Below are 24,344 nucleotides of genomic sequence, written 5' to 3' on the forward strand. Positions count from 1 at the left end.
GGCCGTGAGCGTTGGGAAAACCAATGCATCCCCGTGCATCAAAACACATGGCGCAGACTGTGGAGCCAGCTCAGGGGACACGGAGAGACCCCAGGAACGACGGTGAGAATGCAACTCCCTTGTTATTACACATGATATGGCAGATCTGGATTTGACCAACAAAATTGGGAGGAACTGATCCAGATGTGGAATGTGACAGAGAATCCCTTCCCATTGCCATGGAACATTTATAAAAATAATCATACGTTAATCAATGAAGAAAGGGAGCCACATTTAAAAAAGGAGAAATTGTACAGACCACGTCCTCAGATAACCATTCTAACTAGGGTCAAATTATACATCAGGATCGAAACCACAAACATATAGGAAATAAGATAAAGTCTTTTGTTTTTTTTTTTGAGACGGAGTCTCACTCTGTCACCCAGGCTGGAATGCGGTGGCACAACCTTGGCTCACTGCAACCTCCGCCTCCCGGGTTCAAGCAGTTCTTCTGCCTCAACCTCCCGAGTAGCTGGGACTATAGGCATGCGCCACCATGCCTGGCTAAATTTTTGTATTTTTAGTAGAGACAGGGTTTCACCATATTGGCCAGGCTGGTCTTGAACTCCTGACCTCGTGATCCACCCACCTTGGCCTCCCAAAGTGCTGAGATTACAGGCTTGAGCCACCTGCTCATCTGATAAAGTATTTTCTTAAATACAGATGGAAGGCCTTCATGTGCCCTGGGGATCACACCCTGAATCATCATGGTGGCCCCCAGGCCAGGAAGTTGGCCCTGTCCCTGCCAGCCCCAGCTTGTACCACTTCAGGCTCCAGCCAGTTCCTTCACAGCCCAGCAGCTTGCTCCTGCCCTCGCAGACAGGAATGCTGTCCTTCCAGCTTCTCCTACCCTTCAGGTTAGAGCCCAAAGGTCCCCACCCCTGGTTAGGGCTGTTTTCCTTCTGGGGGGGCACTACACTCCTTGGTAACTGTCACCACGACTGCCCTTAACTGATGATTTGTGCATTGCCACCTGAGGCCTGTCCCCGCTGAGAACAGCAGCAGCGTGAAGGCGAGGCTGTCAGCTACTGCCTGTGTCTCTGGAGACCAGCTCAGGCTCTGGCCATGGGGGATGTTGATGGAGTGACCATAAAAAAAAAAAAAAAAAAAAAAAAAAAAAAAAAAAATCAAAACTCTGTGGAATGAGCAACAACTGTCCACTGTTTCCCTTTGCTGGGTACCCCACATGCCTGCTAGGCTCTCGCTGCCCACACGAAACCTTACATCTTCCTCGGATGGCATTAGTAGCCCCCCTCACAGACACTGCACACCCCAGCAGTTGAGGAACCAGCGTGGCCACAGCGGGCTGAGGGCGTGGTGGTGCTAGAGCAAGACTGCCTCATACCCTGGACTGCACAGCCACCCTTCACCTCCCCTCTCCCACTGCTAAAAGTACGCAAGTGTGATCATAAGTGAACCAAACACACAATGCAAGCCTCTAGAAAAAGAGTAACACAACAAAATCCAAGGCATGCAGGAGGAAAGGATTAATGAAACAAAAGTAGAAATTAATAAATGATAAAATGAAAGCAGAACTGCTTACTTTATCTAAAGCTGCTTTTTTCAAAAGGCCAATAAAATAGATTTCTTGAAAGTCTTATTAAAGACAAACTAGGAATAAAAAAAGTGAAAAACTATGCATAAGGAGGATATAAAAATATAAAATGATACTCTACACTAATACATATAAAAAAGGTAATTAAGATAATATAACTTTGAAAAACTGACTTGTAATGAAATAGAAATATTTAATAGCCCAATAATCCTAGAAGAACCTGAAAAAGTTTTCAAGGTTGGGCACAGTGGCTCACGCCTGTAATCCCAACACTTTGGGAGGTTGAGCGGGGGAGGATCACTTGAGTCGAGAAGTTTGAGACTAGTCTGGGCAACACAGAAAGACCCCACATCTACTAAAACAAACAAACAAACAAACAAACAAAAGTTTTCAGAACCACTGAAGCTCCTAAAAGAAGTGCCACCCCAGCTGGTGTTACACGACCCTCTGTGCCATGCAGCCTGCAGTGCAGAGGGCTGGGAACTTGTCTAGATATTTCCCATCCTAAAGGGACAGGAAACAGCAGCTCCCCTCACTCACAAGTACCTACATGATACTACTCATATTCAGTTTCACACAAACCAATAGATAGGCTTGAATACTATTTTTATCCCCATTTCATCCACCTGGAAACTTGCTTCATGAATTGAAGAAATCTGGCTACAGTCACACACTACTGAGTGGCAAAGTAGGGAATAGAAACCAAGTCGTTGGGCTCAAAGCCGTGCCCATGACCACTGACCCCGACTGTGTCTCTGCCTCCCCTGCTATCCTACCAAAACCTGCCCGATGATGCCCTTAAGTCCAAGCAGAACTTCTCATTCATTCCTTTTCTTCTCTGTTTTGTTTTTGAGACAGAGTGTCACTCTGTCGCCCAGGCTGGAGTGCAATGGTGTGGTCTCAGCTCACTGCAACCTCCGCCTCCTGGGTTCAAGAGATTCTCCTGCCTCAGCCTCCCAAGTACGTGGGACTACAGGCACCCACCACCATACCCGGCTGATTTTTTTGTATTTTTAGTAAAGATGGGGTTTCACTATGTTGCCCAGGCTGGTCTCAAACTCCTGACCTCATGATTCACCTGCCTTGGCCTCCCAATCTTATTTGCTTTACAAGTTCTGCTTCAGGACTACCTTCCCTGACCACTGCTGCCTCCCTCCCAGCATTTGCCAGGGACTGTCATTGCCTTAGTTCTTTCTTTTCTTTTTTTTTTTTTTTTTTTTTTGAGACGGAGTCTTGCTCTATCACCCTGGCTGGAGTGCAGTGGCGCCATCTCGGCTCACTACAAGCTCCGCCTCCCGGGTTCACGCCATTCTCCTGCCTCAGCCTCCTGAGTAGCTGGGACTACAGGCGCCCGCCACCGCGCCCGGCTAATTTTTTGTATTTTTAGGAGAGACGGGGTTTCACCGTGGTCTCGATCTCCTGACCTTGTGATCCGCCCGCCTCGGCCTCCCAAAGTGCTGGGATCACAGGCGTGAGCCACCGCGCCCGGCTGTTTTTTCTTTTTTGTTTTTTTGAGACGGAGTCTCACTCTGTCGCCCGGGCTGGAGTGCAGTGGCCAGATCTTAGCTCACTGCAAGCTCCGCCTCCCGGGTTCCCGCCATTCTCCTGCCTCAGCCTCCCGAGTAGCTGGGACTACAGGTGCCTGCCACCTCGCCCGGCTAGTTTTTTTTTGTATTTTTTAGTAGAGACGGGGTTTCACCGTGTTAGCCAGGATGGTCTCCATCTCCTGACCTCGTGATCCGCCCGTCTCCGCCTCCCAAAGTGCTGGGATTACAGGCTTGAGCCACCGCGCCTGGCTTTTTTTTTTTTTTTTTTTTTTGAGACAGGGTCTTAGTCTGTCGCCAAGGCTGGAGTCCAGTGGCGCAATCAAAGCTTGCTGCAGCCTTGAACTCCTGGGCCTAAGCAATCCTCCCACCTCAGCAACTAGGATTACAGGCACAGGCCACCACACGTGGCCTTCTAATTTACTTCTGTGCCAACAAAATAAAACTCAGGCCTAGGAACAGGTTGGTTCAGAAATCACAGAGGGACTTAGTATTCCATTAGTACAAATGGAAAAATTAAGTTCATCATCAGATGATAAAAGGAATAAAACCTGATACTCATCTCAAAAGATGCAGAAAAGACATTTGAATAAATCCAGTACCTATTATTATTTCAAATTTAAAAACTACTTTTTTTTTTTTAAGAGATAGAATTGCACTTCTCAGCATTTCACATTAAGAACCCAACTGCACCTTTTTCTCTGCCTCTAAACACCTGTAGTCTGATAGGGGACACCCCCCCAAACCTTAATCATTCACATAACACCTTGAGACTTTCTGCCATATCTGACTGAATATAGCCAGTCATTTTTTCCCCTTAAATCAAGTCACTTTTTTTTTTTTTTTTAAACAAAGTCTCGTTCTGTTGCCCTAGCATGACCTCAGCTCACTGCAACCTCCTCCTCCTGGGTTCAAGTGATCCTTGTGCCTCAGCCTCTCGAGGAACTGGTATTACAGATGTGCACCACCATGCCTGGCTAACTTTTGTATTTTTAGTAGAGACGGGTTTTCGCTATGTTTGCCAGGCTGATGTCGAGCTCCTAGCCTCCTATGATCCGCCTACCTCAGCCTCCCAAAGTGCTGGGATTACAAGCGTGAGTCACCTCACCCAGCCAAATCAAGTCACTTTTAAAATACAAATTTATTCTATGTCTAAGGACATTATCGATAAAGTGAAAACACAACCCACAGAATGGGAGAAAATATTTGCAAACCATATATCTGATAAGGGCCTAGAATCCAGAATACATAAAGAACTCTTACAATTCAGTAATAAAAGGACAAACGCCTAATTAAAAAGTGGACCAAGGCTCAGCACAGACACTTCTCCAGGGAACACACGCATATGGCCAACAGCACCAGCAAAGGTGCTTGACAGCATCACTCATCAGAGAAATGCAAATCCAAATGACAACAGAGGCTACTTCACACTCCATTAGAGTGATTCTAACCAAAAAGTCAGATAATAACTAGCGTTGGCAAGAATGCGCAAAAGTTGGAACCCTCTTACTTACTGGTGGGAATGTAAAATGCTGCATCGACATGGGAAAATAGTCTGGCAGTTCCTCAAAAATACAGAGTTACTATATGACCCAGTAATTCTACTCCTAGGTATTTACTGAATTGAAAACACATGTTCGTACAAAAACTTGTACACAACTGTTCATAGCACCATTGTTCATAGTAGCCCCAAACCAGAAATAATCCAAATGTCCAAATGATGTGTGAATTTAAACAAAATGGGGTCTATCCATACAGTGGAATATTATTCAGTCAGAAAAAGGAATGCAGCACTGTTCTATGCTACAACATGAATGAACCCTGAAAACATGCCAGACCCATGTTTGAAAACAAGAAAACAAGACAGACCCAAAAAGACAAATATTTTATGATTACACTTACATGAGGTCCCTAGAAGAGGCAAACTCACACAGACAGAGAGCACAACAAAGTTTACCAGTACGACAAAGGTTACCAAAGACCAGGGGAAGAGACAGGTAGGAAGTTTGTTTTTTTGTTATGAATACAGAGCTTCTGTTTGGGATGATGAAAAAGTTCTGGACATGGATAGTGTCGACGGCTGCACAACATAGCAAATATACTAAAAGCCGCTGAATAGTACATTTCAAAAGCATGAATTTTATCTTAATATTTAGAAGGAAAAATACTCTTAGAAGAAACAATATTACCATCATAAATGGAAAACCGGTAATAACAAAATACATACATACATATTAAGATTTACAATGTCTATTAGCAAGTCACCCTAACTCATCTTACAGACCACCAGCAGGACAATTACCCCTCTGGGCGACATGAAAAAGGCTGCCGGGGGCTTATGTCCAGTGCCCAGGGTCCAGCATGGCCCTCTTCCTCCATTTGCTGATGGATCCCACTTCTATAGTGGGTCAGGAAGGAATAAGACCACCGTGCTCATGGCTTGATAGTTATTGCAGCCAGTGGGAACAAGACAGGAAGAGAGAAGCATAGAAAATGGAATAAGGTCTGTGAATAATGTAATCATCAAAGGTGACTGTTTTTCACTTGGTATACCCAAGAGACCAGGGCTCACTCCCTGTCAAGAGTGACTAGCATAATGCTTGCATTATTTCATTAACCCCCATCCTACTTCTTACAGATGGGGAAACTGAGGCAGAAAGTAAATAAGTAAATAAGTGGTGGGTCCAGGATCAGATCCCGGCTCTCTGACTTGAAAGCCTGCACTTTTTAGCCAAGACACTATATTGCCTCCCAATTGACCCTAATAGTGAAGTTCAGCATATCTATTTACGAAACAAAGCATAGTTATTTAAAAGTCTTACCATATACTACCATCATTAGAAATTTAAATAGAAAAATATATCCAACTGCAGTATAGACTGTTAAATTTCAAAGGACAAACTTCATAAATGTGCATAACCTATATAAAGCGAAGTTCAATACTCCCAAGAAAACATGAAAATCATCATATCCTAAATGAACAGGGAGCTCAGTTCCTCAGTGGGAAGTCTCAGTATCATAATATGGTTATAAATGTAATGAAATTCCAATACAAATTCAAACACTATTAAAAAGAATGACATGAACCTCTATTACCATATATCAAACTCAGTCAGTAAAAAGCTAAAATAATGAAAACATTGGGTTGGCACAAGGAAAGACAGATCTGATAGAACAGACTAGAAGTCCAAAAGCAGATGTCTATTAAATTATTTATATTTAATTATTTGAGATGGAGTTTTGCTCTGTCTCCCAGGCTGGAGTGCAGTGGTGCGATCTCGGCTCACTGCAAGCTCTGCCTCACGAGTTCACGCCATTCTCCTGCCTCAGCCTCCTGAGTAGCTGGGACTACAGGCTCCCGCCACCATGCCCGGCTAATTTTTTGTATTTTTAGCAGAGACAGGGTTTCACCATGTTAGCCAGGATGGTCTCGATTTCCTGACCTCGTGATCCACCCGCCTCGGCCCCGCAAAGTGCTGGGATTATAGGTGTGAGCCACCACGCCCGGCCCCTATTTATTTATTTTTTGAGCTGTAGTCTCACCCTGTCTCCCAGGATGGAATGCAGTGGCGTGATCTTGGCTCACTGCAACCTCTGCCTCCTGGGTTCAAGTGATTCTCCTGCCTCAGCCTCCCGAGGAGCTGGAATTACAGGCGCACACCACCATGCCCGGCTAATTTTTGTATTTGTATTTTTATTTTTTTGAGATGGAATTTTGCTCTTGTCACCCAGGTTGGAGTGCAATGGGGCAATCTTGGCTCACTGCAGCCTCCACCTCCCAGTTCAAGTGATTCTCCTGTCTCAGTCTCCTGAGTAGCTGGGATTACAGGCACCCACCACCATGCCTGGCTAATTTTTGTATTTTTAGTAGAGACGGGATTTCACCATGTTGGCCAGACTGGTTTCAAAATCCTGACCTTAAGTGATCCACCCACCTTGGCTTCCCAAAGTACTGGGATTACAGGTGCGAGCCACCGCGCCTGGCCTATTAAATTATTTAGTCCATGGTTATCAAGTGGCATTCAAATCAGTAGAGAAAGTAGAATGATTCAGTATATGGTGTTGGGAAAATCAGGTTGCCATTTGAAATAAGTAAATTAGATTCCTACATCTTGTACTATAAACCAAGTAGATGGATTAGAGTTTAATGTCAAAAACAAAACCATAAAGGAACCAGAAGAAAATACGATATAACACCAAAGTATGAAACCATAATAATAAAAATGGATAGGTTTGGTTACAAAATTTAAAACCATTGGCAAGATCCAACACTTAAAAGGCAAACTACAAATGTGAACGATGTTTTGTCTAATAGGTAAGGGTAAATGTTCTCAACACAGTTTTCACAAAGCAATGAAAACATAGGTGAAGTCCAAAGTAGATGCACAGATCAGCTCTAACACACAAAAAATATCCATTCAACCTCACAGAATCCAAAAGTGCAAATTAAAATACTGAGATACCATTTCTTGCCTTCAAATCAGCAAAGATAAAAACAAAGACGGTGAGGGGCCAGACTATGGGGACCCCCCACTGGTCACCTGCTGGGCACATGGGCTCTGCCTGCCTGGGAGGAGGGCGCTCCGCAACAGAAGTCAAACTGCTCACAGCCTCTGGGCCGGTTTCTTTCACTGTTAAGAAACTGCCATAAGGATGTATGCACAACAGTGTCTCAGGAAACAGAGAAACTCACCCCACCCTATTTCAATAAAGTCAGAAAAAATCCTCATCAGAAAACCGAATAGTGTTTCATTTAAAAAAAAAAATTAAAGCCCATACACATCTTTCTGGAGTGGAGGCAGGTGGCCTCTGCCTTATTTGTGAAATAGGAAAGTAGTGGAAGTAAAGACTTTGGCATCTTGCTCCAGGCACCTAACTTGCAGCTCTATTGTAGAACAAGGAGCCTAGTGAAAGAGGAGTGGACTGACCCTGGGGAAACCACGGCAGATCCCTATGCAGAATGGCAGTGCTGCTGAAGACGGTCAGTTAGGGAGGAGACAAAGGGGCCCCCGCTCAGCAGCCTCCAAAAAACCCCCGTGCACCAGACAGGAAGGACAATGTGTTCATGACGGTGGCCTTGAGACTCTGAAGAAATGGCAAGTTCTGGTCTATATAAGCCCTCGTAAGGCAGAAAAGCATGCAATATATTTTGTAAACAGTTCCAGCAGGCTGTGGACACCAGGAATAGGCTGTTCAGGGGTTGGGCACAGGGGTCAGGTGCTAGACACTAGAACAGGACTCCACTCCGACATTCCAGGTACATAGAACTTCCCAGTGAGAAGAGCTAGCCACACAGTAGCACAGAAAGCAACCGACCCCAGCACAACTCTCTCTGAATGTGACCTTGGCTACAAGCTGGGTTTGTATGAACTTACTGGCATTTTTAACAAGACAGTGTGTATAGAAGCATTTCAACTGCAAAGACCACTGAACTGGACACTGTCAGCGTGATGGTAACCACCATTAGGCAGAGCAAAATGTAAATAAAAGTACTCTGTGATGGGGGTAGTCAGTCAGATGGGGAGGGTTTGGCCAGGGGCAGTGGGAACAACTAGAGTGGAGGTAGACAGAAGAAGACCAGCTTTCTGTGAAATGCAAAGTCAAATTAAACAGATGTGAGTGGATGGAAAGATGCACCTTTTTCTTATATAAGAAGACAACGGCATGAAGACATCACAGGGAAGGTTAAGGTAAACATGCAGCCTGGAATAGCCTGGAGAATTCTGGAAAAGTAGAATAATGAGGTAGGGCTTCCCTTTTGCTATTTTAAAGTACAGATTACACTATGTAAAACCATTAGGAACTGGCATGTGAATAGACAGATCAATAGCTAATAGCTGTATTAGCCAAAAAATGGTGTAAGGACAACAGGCTAACTAACCCTGTCACTTGTTACACTAAAATTAATTAAGTCCAGATAGAACCCTCCAAAATAAAAATAAAAAGAGAGTTAGGAGAAAACATGGGGTTTAACAACAAAAAAAACATCTTCAGCCGGATAAACCTTTTCGAACTACTCATAAAATCCAGAAACCATAAAAGAAAATTAGTATGTGTATATATATATACATATATATATATATATATATATATAAACTGAAGAGCAAAATACTACAACAAAACTTAAAGATCAGTGAGAAACAGGAATGTATTTGCAAAGGGTTAATTTCCTTAATATGTAAAGAGCTCTTATTAATCAGTAAGTATACAACCCAATAGAAATGCAAATCAAAACTACAATTAAATACTATTTTCCACTTCTCACATTGACAAATAACCAAGTTTAAGAGCACAGCCTGGGTGAAAGTGTGGGGAAATGTCAATGGGACCCACCTCCCTGCAGTGGAAGCTGGGGGCATCCACCATATTCAGAAATTCACATATGCTGTGCCCAGAATTCCTCCTGAGGAAACTTTCCCTTGCAGAGGTACTTGCCCATGTACATAAACACACATGTACACAGATATGCGGTACAGCCTTACCTATAGTAAAAATTGCTGAAAACAACTTAATGGTTCCCCAAAAAGGGAATGGGTAATTCAAACACAGCTACCACACAGATGACGAAAAGACCAAGGCAGACATGAACATAGACATGCAGTGCTCACCTAGATGCACTAGTAACTCAACAGTCCAAAGTGCAAGACGGCCTACATGGTGTACCCACGCCTGTACAGCTTTATACATACACAGGTTCTCTGGAAAGAAACTACAGCAACTGGCCACGACAGTGGCCTCTGTGGGAAGGGAGGCTGGGGGTTAGAGAAAGATGCCATTGAATCACCCACAGGGTTTGAAGTTCGAACATGTGCAGGTATTGCTTTGAACAGTTTTCACACATCTATTCATAGGTGAAATTAACTGGAAGGAAACCAGCAAAGCATTTGCCTTTGGGGTCAGCACAGGAGCAGGGCCTTGCTTTGACACACAGATGGTGGGTCACACAGTTGTCACCTTGACAGAAAAGTAAGAGGGACAGCACACCAGTCACTCTAGGAGCTGAGGCCAGAGGAACTCAGGTATTACCTTCTAGAGGTAGTAAGTCCACCGGGGCAGATGCCAAGCCGGGTGGTGCCTGGCTGTGTACAATGTTCAGCTCCCTGTGCCCCTATGAGGTAAGAGCCAGAGCCGGGCTCACACCTGAGCTCCTGGCATATGGCGGCCCCTTACAGGACAGAGAGTGTGTACTTAGGCCCTGAAGCTGCCACGCTGTGCCCAGTGGAGGGTAGGTGCAGACAGCACTCCTTCCCAGACAAGGATGCCACGTAAGATTTCAACAAACTAAAGAGACAAGTGAATAAGAGATTATTAAATACCAATTTTTACAAATGTCACAGCTGCTTTCCTAGAATAGTTTGTTTTTTGTTTATTTAATCTGCTTAGGGGAAAGAATGCCAGGAATTAGACTCTGGGACCTGCAGGATCCACTATTGTTTTGTGCTAAGCTAGGCGCCATGTTATACCCCATTCTGGTATAGACAGGCAGTTGTAGCCACTAAGCAGTTTTACCCAAATTCCATGGCACATGAGGAGAGGACCAGCATTATTCTATTTTGGCAGCAGACACTTTCAACCCATCTCACAAAACAGTGTCACCAACCAGATGTGCCAAGAGCCAGAGCAGGTGAAGATGCCTACAGATGCTGCCTCCTCTGGATACTGCCTCTGGGTGCCTCAGCTCTGCACCCAGAGGAATGCAAAAGAGATCCCTGCAGCACTCTTTGCGATGGCTAGAAAACTCTGTAAATAACCTTAAAGCCATCACTAGAAAAATGGTTAAAATAACCACACCAACACGCACAATATTACATGTTATAGAGTCATAAAAATAATGGTACACATTGTATGATTCCATTTTAGCGCAGAGAATAGGATAAATTTTAGTACATCCACAGCCAGAAAATGTCTGAAGGAATATAAATGAAGTTGTCATTAGTAGTTACCTTAGGGGTCGGGGATTACAGAGGAACTTCTATTTTCTACACGGCCTTTTTCTGTAGTGTTTGAATTTTAATTACAAGACTAGTGATTTATAAATTCATACACTCCACAGTCCCATCCATTACGATAGCACATAATATAATAACATTAGCCATGGACTTACCTAAATCTGCATAATTTTGGTCTCTTCAGGACAGTTGCTGCAATGCAGGCATAAGCAGAGGACAAAGCCACAGTGTGACCTGGGTGCAGAGCACTAGGTTGGGGATCCCCAGCAGACACATGACAAGAGCAATTTAAAAAATTATACCTTGACAAAATTATACATGATTATATGTCTTGGACCCTGGGAGTCTTATCAGCATTAAGCCCATGAATGCTAAATTCACACACAGATGACAAGAATCTATTGTACCAATTAAAGTCTTAGTAGGTCACTGCATACATGATAGACCAAAGAAGGCAACCAGCAGAAATTTAAGTTTCATATATAGAGCGTCGTAGAGGATATGAACAACAGATACTCTCATACTTAGGTATGCAAAGCTGGACACCCACTCTGGAGGGCAACAGGGCAGAATGGAGGAAAATGTCGGACTCACGTCCTACGACCCAGGAATTTTGCTTCTTGGTACCTGAGAAACACTCATGCACTGTGCACAAGGGGTTGTGTATGACAATGATCGCACAGTATTGTTTGTAATATCAAAAGATTAGAATACTGTAAATTTCCATTAATAGCAGAAGGGCTAAACTCATAGACATACCGTGCAGCAGTTGAAAACAATGAGGGCAGTTCTCTGTGTACTCCCAGGCATCTCCCTACTGTTATATGAAAAAGTAATCCATAATGTACGATAGTATTTTACCACTTCTATAGAAAAGAAATAATGCAACATCTTTTTCAGATACAAATGGAAGTGAATAAGAAGAGGTATAGCAGGAAACACAGCAAACTGGTAACACTGGTTACCTCTGGAGGGTGGGGGATTGTAGTGTCAACCTTGTCAGTCACCTTTCAACTCTGTATAACAAGAAAACACCCACATATGACTTCTACAAGGACACTAAGAAACAGTGTCGTTGAGAAGCAACCTAGTCGCCATGGATGGGAGAACTGATGAACTAACTGAGGTATAGTCACATGACGAGCTCTATCCAGTAAAGAAAATAAATGATCTACCCCCGGGCAGGGGCTGAACCTTACCATCGTATTAAATGACAATGTTCCATAAGGTTACATGCAAAATAACAACTTTTCTATAAGAATAACTAAAATATAAATATATACTTTGAAAAACACATTTAGATCAGATTCTTTTGCAAAGTTACATAAAAAGAAAGCAAGTGAGAGATAAACCCACGATTCAGGATGATTATTACCTCGGCCTAGTGGGTGGCAGGGGGCGGCAGGTGAAGGCGGGTAGTCTGGGACCACATAAGTGGAAGGGGTTACTGTCTGTATTGTCCTAGTTTTTGCATTGGATAGGAGATTCAGAAATGCTTACCACATTATTAAAAAACAATTAAGGAAAGCAAATAAAAGAGAGCCATGTTATGTCCTGAATCAAGACTAAGATTTACTCAGTTCTGTGTATTTGAGTTCCAACACAGAGAGAATATTCTTGCCTTAGAGGAGTGTTCTAGCCTCCATTTACTAGATTTTAAAGCATAATGAAAAGTGATGATCATTAAATTCCACTGCATTTTATTGAAAACAACAACAAAAACTGGAGCCTAAAATTTCCAGAAATAGATACAGACAAAAAATGTTAAGAACCATTTGATCCAGCAATCCCACTCCTGGGTATCTACCCAAAGGAAAAGAAGTCATTATACCAGAAAGACACTTGATGGCAGCAAAATTCACAATTGCAAAGATATGGACCCAACCCACCAACCAGTGAGTGGATAAATAAAATGTGGTATCACTATACCATGGAATATGACTTAGCAATAAAAAAGAACAAAATAATGGTTTTTTCTGCAGGAATTTGGATGGAGTTGGAGGATATTATTCTAAGTGGAGCAACTCAGGAATAGAAAACCAAACACTGTGTGTTCTCACTTATGAGTGAGAGCTAACTTATGGGTACAAAAAGGTACACAGAGTGACAACGGACACTAGAGACTCAAAGTGGGGAGGTAAGGGGGAGGGACGGATAAAAACCACATATTGGGTACAATGTACACTACTCAGGTGACTGGTGCGGTAAAATCTCAGACTTCACTACTGTAGAATTCATCTATATGACCAAAAGCCATTTATACCCCAAAAGCCACTGAAATTTAAAAATATATATATACACACATACACACGCGCACACACACACATGAAGAAAAAAAAGAAAATTATAAGAAGTTAATATTGACAGACCTGGAACAAAAAAACAAAGACAGTATTTAGTCATTAAAATTTTGCTATTTCAACTTCATCAGTGTAAATAATTAATTTAAATGGAGAGGAGTGTTCATTGTAACCACAGGAATACATACATGTTTAGCTACTAAAGAAAAAGTAATCAGAAGCAAATTCAATGGACTTATCAGTTATTATTAGACTTACCAAAGACTTATCAGACTGATTTTTAAAGTCCTGGTACAATAGATACTTTTTGCACCAACAATAACAGGAACAATGGAGGATAAGGTTTATAATCATAAGTGGCAAATGTGGCCTTCCCAATGATACTAAGAGTTCATGATCATTATAAAGGTCAATATGAAAATTTCACACGGTTAGTGGTCAAAGAGGAAAAATGCAGATAGAAACTGTGGTAAAATAGAAAATTATAAAAACCAATCGATCCAGCAATCCCACTACTGGGTATCTACCCAAAGGAGAATAAGTCATACCAAAAAGACACCTGATCACAGCACAATTCAGAATTGCAAAGATATGGAACCAAGCTACATCCCACCAACTGATGAGGGGATAAAGAAAGGTGAGTACAGAAATATAGACTAAGACAACTAAAATACCTTAAAAAATACCTTATAACGTTGGATTTGGCATGGATTTCTTTGACATGACACCAAAAGCACAGACAACAAAAATAAAAACAGATAAATTAGACTATTTCAAAACTCAAAACTTCTGTACATCAAAGAACACAATCAACAAAGTTAAAAAGTAACCTTATGGAATAAGAGAACGTATTTGCAAATCATATATTTGATAGAGGGTTAATATCCAGAATATAGAAACTCCCACAAGTCAACAATAACCCTAATAACCCAATTTTTAAAACAGTCAAAGGACTTGAAGGGACATTTTTCCAAAGACAACATACAAATGACCAGCAAGCATATGAAAAGATGCTCAGCATCACTCATCATTAGGGAAATGCAAATCAAAACCACAATGAAACGTCACCTCACACCCACTAGGATGGCAGCAATCTAAAAAAGCAGAAAATAACAACCGTTGGGGAGGATGTGCGAAACTCAGAACCCTTTTGCACTCTTGGTGAGGATGTAAAACGGTGCAGTTGCTATGAAAAACATACAGTGGTTCCTCAAGAAATTAAAAATAGAAATAGCGTAAGATTTAGTAATACCACTTCTGGCTATATACCCAAAAGAACTGAAGGTAGGATCTCAAAAAGATGTGTGTACATTACAGCATTATACTTGTAAATGCAATAATATAGGTATTTGTACATAGCACCATTATTTACAATAGCCAAAAGCAACCCAAGTGTCCACTAATGGATGAATGGATAAACAAAATATGATATAAAATACAATATTATTCGGCTTTTAAAAAGGAAGGAAATTCTGGCACATGTTGCAACATAGATGCATCTTGAGGACACTGTGTCCAGCAAAATAAGCCAGTCACAAACAGACAAATACTTCATGATTTAACTGATATGAAGTGCCTGGAGTAGTCAAACTCACAGAAAGTAGAAAGAATGGTGGTTGCCAGGGCTGGAGGGAATGGAATGTTTAATGTTATTTAATGGGTACAGAGTTTCAGTTTTGCAAGATGAAAAAGTTCTGGAGATTGGTTGTACAACAATGGAAACATACTTAATACTACTGAAAGTATACTTAAAAATGATTCAGACGGTAAACTTCCATTATATGTATTTCACTGCAAAAATTTTTACGAGTAGCAACAAATAAATAAAATTGCAAAAACGTGATGTTAGCAGCTATGTAGGGAAATGGATATAATATACTCACAAGAGGAAGTGTAGCTTTCTGGAGTCATTTGAGTCTGTGAAGAGTTATAAAGGTGTAAGTTCTCACTGCCCAGGCAATGCCACTCCGGGGATACATATGTACACTAAATTTACAGAGATGCTCACAGCTGCACGATTTAAAATAGTCAAAACAGTTTAACAACTCAAGAGATGGGCTAAATATCCTTTAGTATAAGCACAATGGCATAAAATCATGCAATCATTCATTCATCATCTTTTTTGAGGATGAACAAGCAGATGAAAGTTATGCTTTCCACAAAAAAATACACACAATTTCAGAGCATTTATAGACTTCTAGAAACCCATCCATGGGACTTCCTTTGGGAAGGTTAAGAATCCTGAGAAAAAGCCTCTTCAAATGTGTTTGTGAACTCTGCCGGTACAGGGAAATATTAGTGGAAACAAAACTAAGTGTAGAAACAGATCAGACCAGAACACGTACACTGATTCTGTTGCATGAAAAGTCCAGCGCCAGGCGGGCGGGCAGCCAGCCACAGAACAGGGACTGGGACCCAGGAGGAAGGGGCTAGACCTGACGCAAGGCACCAGAGGAGGCGGGGAAGGAGGGCAGAGGCAGGAGGGTTCACTGTGGGAGCTCAACAAGGAGTAGCTGCTGCCAAACATCTCCATTCATTTACTCGCATTTCACAGACACAGGCTCGGGGAGGTTAAGTAACTTGCTCCCAGACATAAAGTTGCCAAGTAGTCCAGTCAGGATTCAAACCAGCTCCAGTGCCCTATTAGGTCCAAATCTACTCAGATGGGGAAACAGAGTCAGGGACGAGCAACAACCAGAGGCCCATTCAGGAAACACCAGCCTGCCCTCAAGGTCTTCTGCAGTGAACCCTCCCACTGTGACAACCACCCTCACAGGACAGGGCTCTCTGGTCACAGGAGGTGGGCTCTGAGAGCACCATGCCCCTCCTCACACACAGACTCCACAACACACTCCACAGGGAATAAGGTTTAAACGTAAAAAAACGAAACCATACAAGTTCCACAAGAAAGTATGGATTAAGATTTATATACTCTTGGGGTGGAAAAGATCTATACATAACAAGTTCAGAAACCGCAGTGATGAACTATCCTCAGAAAATCATGTAACTTTTATCTATCTGAAACACAAAATTAAAAGGCAATCTATAAGCTGGAAAAAATATTTGCATCAAATATAACAAAATATTATTAATATCCTTAAGATGTAAATAGCTTTTACAAAACAACCAATAGAAAAATGACTAATTAGGAATTCAAAAATCATACACACACACACATACCCCACAAATGGTCAATCAACATATGGTAGAGATGTTCAATCGCCAGCAGACAAAGCAATGCTCACACCCACAGGGAAAGCAGACTCGATCCACTGGAGGAGCAAAGTTTTCAACGTGATAAAGCCCGTTCTGAGGAAGAGGGGAAGGCATCAGGTTTGCCTCACTAGTGAGAACACTAATTGAAAAAAATCTCTCCCTGGTGGGCAGTTCAGCAATATGAACCTGAAGTTTTAAGAGTTTAACAGAGTCATTTCCTTCTCAAAATGTATTTAGCATTCCCAAAGAGATAACAGACGTGAAAAAGTCTGAGCTACAAAGAAAGTCACCACAAGTATTATTTACTAAGAGGAAAAAAAAAACTAGAAAATACCCTGTATGTCCACTGAATCAAGATTGTTTAAATTGATAAAGCCATGCAAGGGAACATCCTGTCATCATTAAAAGGTGTTCACTATATACTAGTCACAAAATAGAATTTATGGCATAATCCCATTTTTGTATAAAAATGTACTTATCCCATGCATACAAAAGAAATCCTCCAAAAGCAAATATGCCCATAACGATTGTTAATGGTAAGATTACTGAGGACTTTTAAAAAAAATTTCCTTATTTGCAAACTTTACAGTAAACTTTTTTTTTTTTTTTTTTTTTTTTAGCATATTAGAACTCAATGAAGAATTATTTAAAAGAGAGGAAAGGCAGTGAAGGGCTGGGGGTCCTGGAGGATGGTGGCGGGTCATCCTAACCAGCAGGCTGGGAGGTGCTGGAGGGGATGTCCTCACTCAGAGGAAGGTCACAGTCACCTGCCTTGGAACACATACCTGCTCATCTTTTCGTAATGTTAGTGTTCATCTTGCTATCTTCCTGTTGCCATTTCCAAACAGCATCAGTATGTTTTTGTTTGTTAAATATGAACATTTAAAACACATCATGAACATCTGAAAGCCTATTTGGGCATGTCTTCATTTCATGCCAGCACTGCACCGTAACGAGTAGCACACAGAGTCAGAGGGTAACACTTCCTCCAGAGGCCTCACCGTACATGGAGAGTTAGCCCTGGCATTAAGGGTCCTTGGAATCCCTTAAGAGTCACACTCAATAAGATGCACCGAGGACAGCTGAGTCAATCTCCTTTTTGTAACACAGGCTGTTCCTGCAGTTCTCATTGTCGCCAACCTGGGCATACTGACGAGCCTCAACCAATACTGGCTCTCAGGGTCCTTTCCTTTTTAAAAGAAGTTCAAGTTCAACTTTTGCTATTCTTATGCCCCATAACTTTCAATTTGCACAAGATCAGCCATGCCCGCTCACTGAATTCCATTATATTACCCACACCCCTGGAAATTCACAGAAAGTCTGAATTCAGATCTATGCATAAGGATGCAAACTGATTAGCAATAATTGCTGGCACTGCCATCAACACCTCCTGTTGATCTCACTTGATCTGAGGATAATTGAAGGCAAAGAATGTGGCCCCAGCCCCTGGACTGGAGTGGAGGCAAGGAGGGTGGCGAGCTGTCTTCAGCAGTCAGCCTCACCTCTCTGCTCCTGTGTCAACAAGTGCCATTTCATCCCCACCTCCAATTTCCAACATTTAAACCCTGTGAATCAATTTTTTTTTTTTTTTTTTTTTTTTTTAACAGTGTCTCGCTCTGTAGCCCAGGCTGGAGTGCAGTGGCCGGATCTCAGCTCACTGCAAGCTCCGCCTCCCGGGTTTATGCCATTCTCCTGCCTCAGCCTCCCGAGTAGCTGGGACCACAGGCGCCCGCCACCTCGCCTGGCTAGTTTTTTGTATTTTTTAGTAGAGACGGGGTTTCACCGTGTTAGCTAGGATGGTCTCGAACTCCTGACCTCGTGATCCGCCCGTCTCAGCCTCCCAAAGTGCTAGGATTACAGGCTTGAGCCACCGCGCCCGGCCATTTACACAGAGGCATCTATAGCAGTTATCTTCCAGGGTGGAAGCAACAGTTTTGTAATAATCATAAAAAACAAGAGGAGAAACAAGGAGTTCTGAAAAGAAGACAGGGTGGTTATAGAGGTGCTGGGGTAAAAGCAAAGCAAAGGGGTAAGATAGGAAAGGAGGCCTGGATTGTTTCTGGGGCATCCAGGGAAAGGAGTGGCAAGCAGGAAGAGGGCCCTGGACCCTGCACACAGCAGTGCCCCATTCTGGCGGTGCCGTGAGCACAAACAGGTTTACTGGGTGGGTGGCTCAGTGACTTCTTTCCAGCACTCAACCCATTTGTCAGTAGTGTACACGGGGAGGGGTCACCCAGATACAACGGCACAGGCAAATAAGACACAGTTGTAAGGACGGCAGCCAGTCCCGCAGCTCATGAGAAGGAAAGAATCCTTCAGGTCATGATCCCCCACCACTTGTGTTGGTCCCCCTGGCTAGTCCCAGTTCAGCCCTTATCTCCCCTTCTCAGGCCAACAGGCCCAGATGAGTAGAACAAGCCTCCCTTGCTGCTCCCTTTGAAACAAGCACCTTCCTTCTCAGCACAGAGGCTGGCAGTGGCTTCCATTTTATGCCCAATGTTTGTCTCCTGTGAGCATAAACCTTACACCCCAAGAGGTAACACCGAACCGCAGTGCAAGGACAGAACAGTCCCACCCAGGACACAGAGGCAGTTTGCAAGCCAAGATGTACCCGCCAGATTCCATGTGCTTCTGCTCACACCTTTGCACAGCCTCTGCTTGCTTAGTGTAGCGCACACACAGGGAAGCCCAGACGTTTTAGTCACTCACCAAAAGAAAAAAACAAGCCAAATTCTTTAGTGAGATAATAATTACACATATACTTAGACCCAAATCCCAGACACATTCCAGCCTCCCAAAGACTATGGAATATACATATTATGTGTCCATTTCTGTTTTTATTCAGACTTTCCCCTAACCAAACAAAAATACCACTTAGAACTCTAACCAGGTAATGTTTTAAAATAGTATGGCAAAGTACTCCCCACCTACACACACCCACCTTCACTGGCTTGAGTGGTTCATCACATTTCAAACAAATCATTACCAACTCCCAAGAGATACCCTCCCCACCCAGCAGTCTGCAGCCCACTTGGGATAATAGCAGTTCTATCTGTGGTTACCATGCTCTCCTACATGGCCTCAATTACTTGGAGCTAGCAAATCTAGACCTAAATCTACAATATGAAGATACATCCACAACTTCCTTATGAAGGCAATGTGACAGGGGTCGAGAAATGTAACATAGCAATACAACAATTCTCATGAGTTTGGAACTCAAACCTTTATTTGTGCTGTAAAGTGGAAGAAAAATGATTAGTAATTACGTACATGACGTAACAGAATTAGTTCTTACCATACAGAGCAACACACCAGTACTTTTAACCATCTACTTTTACAGTTTCAATTTCACAACAGCATACCGGAGACTATTTCCTCATACATGCATGAGTAATACACTCTAAATCCCAACAACAGGAATTGTTTGCATCATCCCCAAGTCACTGGTTAAGAACTAAACTACCATGTCAACATATTTTTAAACATTTAAAAAACGGAACCCAGAAGACAGAAAGATCCCAAGGATAAAAATAACCGTGATTTTAAAAATTTTAAGTGAAATTTAAAGGGAAGAAGGAAATGATAAAAGGCCATTGGCATTACTTTACCAATTCAATAGCCGCAGCTCAGAACCAAGCAGGTTTTTCAGATCACACATGTAGTAAAGGCACCTCACCCACTCCCTCCCCACAATCCCCATCCCCTTTCCTTTTTAGCTCTTGTTTTCCACATGGATTTTAGGTGATAGTTTCCCCTCTAGTCTTGGATCATTTATAAAGCACAAACATTCAAACTAAAAATACAATAAATTATTCATTCTAACCTTAGCAAAGGTACATGGATTCTGTCTGCTACCAAGTATTAATTTTACAGCGACCACAAAAGGTTATTTGGTTCTTGTTACAAAGACTACGATTTGAAGATACTAGGTAGGTAAAAATTTTGCCATTATTAATATCGACCAAACACAGAAAAGACAACAGAAGTGTTTCTAAGGCACGATTTACATACAAAATTCCCTTGAAATGCACTGCAATTTCACTTCACTCATGATTTTCAATCACAAGGTATCCGTGACAAATGAGTTACAAATCCAGAGCCGCCCATCTAATCTCGTCTTAAGCGGTCCCTTAAAAATGTCAAAAGCCCACAATGTAGGCATTTACAAGGTTTTTCTAAGACTTCCAGCTCCTGAAAAATCACACCTTCACAGCTTCAGGTTGACCACCTAAGTTGCTAAGGGGCAGTGAAGGATGCCGATCTGCTGCCCGATCTGCTGCGTCTACAAGTCTGACACCCATCTTTCTAGTGATTAATTCACTTGATAACACCCACACCCCAAACAAAACAACCCTCTAAAACAGGCTGCCTTGGTCACCGGGAGGAAGCTGGTAAAGACACTTGCCCTGCCTGTGAGATGGCATCATACACCGCTCCCTGTGGTTCTCGGAAAACGGGTGACTCTGTGTCATCTGTTTTCGGTTACACTTTTTCAGTCTTCCCCACCTTGCAGCAAAGCAAAACAATTTTGTTTTGGGTTTTTTTCTTTTCTTTTTTTTTGCACTTAAAGTTCTAAGCTTTGGGAAAGCTTCTAAGCAACTTTTCACTTCCAAGCAACAACTTAACCAACGCTTACTATTATTAATTAGTATTTTCTTGGCTCACCCACCGCACAAAACTCCCCAAAGCCCCAGAGAATTTCCCTTCAACCTGCATTTCCTACCACCCACACTATATACCTAATCAACCCTCTCCTTCACCTTCATCCCTCCCAGTACCAGTGCCAAGCTGCACACCCCCATCCCCCACACTGCAACTCCCACATGACCAGTGCCAAGCTGTCCCCTTCTCCCCATCTCCCACAACTCCCACCTCAGGGTCCTCTTATTAGAATGCCAAAAAAGCATTATGAAATCTAACGAAGTTCAGGTGCAAAAAAACGAAGCAAGAACAAAAGAGCACTACCAGTATACCCATCATTACCTTCTCTTAGTAATCTGCAATGCAATCACAATGCGCAAACTAGACCTGCCATTTTTCACACACAGATTTGGGAATGACCAATTTGTACCCTCCCAGAGTTTAGCATAACACAATGACACTCTTGACAATCTGCTTCCTCTAATACATCCCCCGTCTAAGGCATTTAAAATTAAACAGCTTTCCAACACCCCAAGTTATTTCATCAGGCTAAGAACTTCTCCGAGCAACGCACAGGCAGGCAGGCAAATGGGGGGGTAGGTGAGAGGTCACGGGGCTCCATCTGCAAGCTCCATCTATAAGGCATCAATCTGCGTTGTGGCATCAACGTTAAAATGTTCTACAGCTTAGGGATCTTCTTGAAGCAAGGTTCCAAGCACAGAACTAGTATGACCGGAGGCTCAATTTAGAAGACGCAGCATCTGAAAACCTTTACCCCAGGAAAGAAGGGGTGCCTGCTGGCATTCATGGGCTCTGGAACAAGCATTTATTCAAAGCTGATGGCCCCTCGAGCCGGATGCATCTGCTGTGGATATTTTAAGATTGCCCCCCATAAGCTCATCTGAAAACTTTAAATGGTAGCCTCCTGAATACAGGGCTTCCCCAGCAAGGCCTGGAAACACGACATTGGAGAACTTCCTCCTCCTAAGCCTCTGGAAATTCAATCTGCAGGCATCAATTGAGGCGGGCTGTCTCCTCCATGGTCTCCCCTCCTGCACTGCTAGGACTCACACTGGCCAGGGGCTCCATGTCTCCCGGTTCCATCTGCTCGCCATGAGGAACACTATAGTAACAAACCACGGTCTATGAGGCATTTTTGTAACTTTCAGCTGGATGGCTGCAGGCCCGCCCAGGGGTGCACATTCACTCCCCACCCTCTCTGCAGGCACGCAACACCGATCCGCCCCACCCCAGCCTCAGCGGGAAGGCCTCTCTTTCTCCACCATTACCAACAATACCGACTCCAAAAGCCACTCGGCTACTGTCCCGGGCTTACCAGACGACCAGGTAATGTTTTAAGTGAATGGGTAAGTTAAAGGGAGGAGGAGGGGTGGAGTGAGCTCACAGAAGAGTTTAGCGCCAAACCTAGAGAAAAGTCCAAAAGGAGCACTGCCACCTGGAAAATAAAGCGTTGGTCAATGTCCCAATACCCGAGCAGCGTGCCTCGCAGTCCCCGCCTGTCAAACATGCTAGGTGCTGCACCAGTCACCAGTGAGGATGGCGCCTTAACTCCACATCACGCCTCAGACCACCCCTCACCTCCGCCCAGGGGCCTGGCTTCGCACCCAGACCTGGACGCTCCACCAGGCTGGGCCCGGTCTGGGCCCTGTCCCAGGCCGAGCGAAAATTACATACCACCCCGGGCCAGAGCGGTCAGCCCCGCCGAGCTAAGTTCAGTTCCACAAGACCAGGCCTCATCCCCAGGCGGGTTCACAGCCCTTGGTCTGGAAAAAAAGGGGCTGCTGGCATGGACAAGTTGAAGCTCGGCCCTCCCGGCCCTTCTGCAGCCCTGCACCCACTGCCTGCCTTCCTGATCGTTTCCAGGGCCGCAGCGGCCCATTCATTCCTGCTGGCTCCTCCACCCCTTCTACCTCTCCCTGCCTTCCTCCTTCCACACAGACCAGCGCACGGGGGCTCGCTCAGCCATGCAAGAGCGGCTCCCTCCCAGAGGTCAAGTTCCCCCTCCAGCAGGCAGTAGGGACAGCCTGGCCTGGAGCATGGCAGTCCCCTCTGGGGGCTCCTGCGGGCATTTTCCACGCAGCCTGCCCCACTGTGGTTTCTTCAGACCTAGTCTCCTTGTCAAGCTTCCTTCTTGTACCCCCAGGCCCCCCAGTCTCATCTAACTCAATCATCTCTCCCTGTCTGTCCCGAGGCCCTGAACTGGCCACTTCCTCCCCCACAACTACACCCAAATGCGAATCCCTCCCTATCGCTAACTTCTGCTGGACCGGCCACAACTTTTGCTTTTATAGCCCTCTGCCGCGTCACCGGGGTCACTGTTCAACGGGACGATTCCTCCACGGCCACCGGAAAAAAAGTCCCTCCCCGACCCGGCCCGGGGAGACGACCCAGGCGGTGCATGGTCTCCCAGGCGCCCCCGACGCAAGGACCCCAGTTTATCCCCGCTTCTCCTTAGCAGTGCTTTTTGGGATCGCAGACAGCGCTCAAGGTGACATTTGGAAGGCGGATGCCATGACGGAGAAGACTTTCTTCCTGGGTGTTGGGGTCTGGCAAGGCTCGCTTCCCAGAGAGAGGGGCTCGGAAAGAGGCGGGCGGGGGCGCCCTCCTAAGTGGGCGACGGGAGCCGCCGAGGTCGCCTCAGGTCACCACGCCCCGACGAGGCCCGAAAGAAGGGCCGGCAGGACGTCTGGAAAATTCCAGGCGGCGGCGGAGGGATCTCTGCAGAGGGCGCGTCCCGCCGGGAGGCGCGCGTGACTCTCGGGCGGCGGCTCCGAGTCGGGCTCGGCCAGTGACGTCAGCGTCCGGGCGCGGGGTGGGGGCGGGGCGGCCCAGAAGCCCAGCGGGGCGCTGCGAGGGGACGTGTAACGCCCCGCACCCCAACAGGCGGTTTCTGTGGTCTGGAAACCCTGCTGCGAGCTGATGGCGTCCAGGATCCAGTGGGTGACAACATGGAATCCCATGGAGCCGTGCGGGCGCTTCGGGGACAGGCGTCGTGGTTGTGACTGTTCCCAGGGGCCTGGCGAGGGGACGTGTTTCCTGAGAACGCGCATCCCTGACGGGGTAGAACATTCAAGAAGTG

The 24,344-nt window shown here is 44.3% G+C and overlaps 1 long non-coding RNA gene across 1 annotated transcript; it reads right to left on the bottom strand.

The window, feature by feature from the left end:
- Positions 1–19,807: 19,807 nt before the first annotated feature.
- LOC103241899 (uncharacterized) lies at positions 19,808–23,941 on the bottom strand. The gene is made up of 2 exons (XR_012092759.1): positions 22,940–23,941; positions 19,808–22,700 (listed from the first exon to the last, which is right to left on the bottom strand). It is a non-coding gene; the product is annotated as an uncharacterized lncRNA (long non-coding RNA).
- Between the last annotated feature and the right edge of the window lie 403 nt (positions 23,942–24,344).

The sequence above is a fragment of the Chlorocebus sabaeus genome, chromosome 1, assembly GCF_047675955.1.
Source record: "Chlorocebus sabaeus isolate Y175 chromosome 1, mChlSab1.0.hap1, whole genome shotgun sequence".
Taxonomy (NCBI): Eukaryota; Metazoa; Chordata; class Mammalia; order Primates; family Cercopithecidae; genus Chlorocebus; species Chlorocebus sabaeus.